This window comes from Opisthorchis viverrini, assembly GCF_000715545.1.
Source record: "Opisthorchis viverrini unplaced genomic scaffold opera_v5_527, whole genome shotgun sequence".
Taxonomy (NCBI): domain Eukaryota; kingdom Metazoa; phylum Platyhelminthes; class Trematoda; order Opisthorchiida; family Opisthorchiidae; genus Opisthorchis; species Opisthorchis viverrini.
This window is the reverse complement of record NW_008752188.1, coordinates 171,096-172,905: the sequence shown is the minus strand read 5'-3', so window position 1 is coordinate 172,905 and position 1,810 is coordinate 171,096. Positions and strand designations below refer to the sequence as shown.

The following is a 1,810-nucleotide window of genomic DNA, read 5'->3' as shown; positions in this document are numbered from 1 at the left end:
ATCATGAACGAGTGATTCAAGTGGATTCCCTGTAAGTCTCGTGAAGACCCAGTAAGCTCTAGCACAGCCACGACTCGCACGTACCCACAAAAGGTGCCTGCCACAGAGGGTTAGGCTTGAATATCGATGGTGAGAATGAATACCCATCGTCATGTACCACCCATGCTATTTTGCGTGGAATGGATTATTCTGTTGTTGGATGCTCTCCCTAAACCGCATTAGATCAAGCTCCTGAAACTCCTTGGTTCCAAGTTCTAAAAGTTCATTGTAGGTCAATTTAGCACGGCAAAATTTGGGCATAAACTCTACATTCAGTCCGCTTCTCAGGTAGGATGCCTTCAAGGTAAACGCTAGTCGATTCGTGTGGTAATCCCGGTGGAAAAGAGCATTTTGGACGCCAACCACTGAGGTTAGTTCCGTTTGGTTCCCAAAAGGCTGCGCATTTCACCATAATGCACGGTCGTGAGCCACATCTAAGGTCCTCTACTGTTGATCCGTTGTTCGTCTCACCTTGAGGTGAGACGAGCACCTCTGTGTATTCGTCACATTGGATCACCACGTTTGAGTTGTTTTCCTCATACAGGACTAGATACTAATTCCCGTTTCCAGTACCACATAGGCTGCAAGTCAGGGGGTCAATACACGTTGTCATAAAGAGGCCGATACTTTGGTACAGAAAGCTACAGAAACCGAATAAATCACACCTTCACCAGATTGAATAGAGTGTTTCGATGCGTGCAGTACAATGTCGAACATGGGATAAGCCCAGACACGCTTTTGCATAAAGTCCCCTCTTTGGTATTGATCGGTATTGGTCAGATGGATGCCAGTTTTGGAATAAGCCAGTGGGATTTGGGCATTAACTATTTGTGAATTGCGGAAAAATTAGGTCCGTAAGTGAACCCTTATAAAGTGATAAAACGCACCCAACCGGCGTCAGATCAGTTTCGAGGTTGTTTATCTGGGGATCCGATGCCATTTACTTTCCTGGTAGCCGACACTCTCAGGCTGATCAGCTTTAGGGTTCCACCTTACGTTGCCTGAACTAATGTCTAAACTGAGGACGGAGTTCAACAGATGCCCCCAGTTGCATACCAGTTTGGTTTTTGCGGCAGGCTCACCTGAACCTTGGCTGAATTTCTCTTTTATGATGTTATTCAACAACTGATGCAGCATATTCAATACATTTGTCGAATTTCATGAAAGTAGGACATAAGTTTGACGGAAAATCGAGCACTGCACCTATCTAATGAGTCACAAAATGGGTGAAACCGGTCGTGGAATTATCAGCAGCCTTGTGAGTAGTATGTTACTTAGAAAGAATAAAGTTGTTCATACTTGTCATTGTCACCAACTGGAGCATACTTTTGGACAAAAGTTTGGATTTCCAAGTTATCTAAATCATCTGCCCCAAGTTATCTATCCAAATCATCTGCCATCTCGGATGGTGAATTGCTCGGAGCTGCAAATTCGGGTCAGGAGACTGGATCCCAAGACTGGATAGCCCAAGTGCACTGTGTTATCGGAGGTGCTGTGTCTGACGATACCGATACCAACGGGAGTATTTCCAAGGTTGTTTTAAATTTCTAAAAGCCGGTCTCATGGATCATTATCATCATCATCGACAGCATGACATCAGTGTTAAACACTGATGTTTCACTGCCGTACAACCATGATTTATTTGAAAGCCTTATTGTAAAGAAAAGAGTAATGGTGGACGGGGAAGGGACTTAGTGCTAGCTTACCACAATCATTATGAGGTGCCTATACCTCCAGACATTCACTCAGGCGATCTTGATAGAAACTGACA

General features: G+C 44.4%; 1 protein-coding gene across 1 annotated transcript in view; it reads right to left on the bottom strand.

The window, feature by feature from the left end:
* The window catches only part of T265_11586 (hypothetical protein), a gene marked incomplete at both ends in the record, with an annotated part of 10,920 nt that overhangs the window by 8,383 nt on the left and 727 nt on the right, over window positions 1–1,810 (bottom strand). The window lies entirely within an intron of this gene.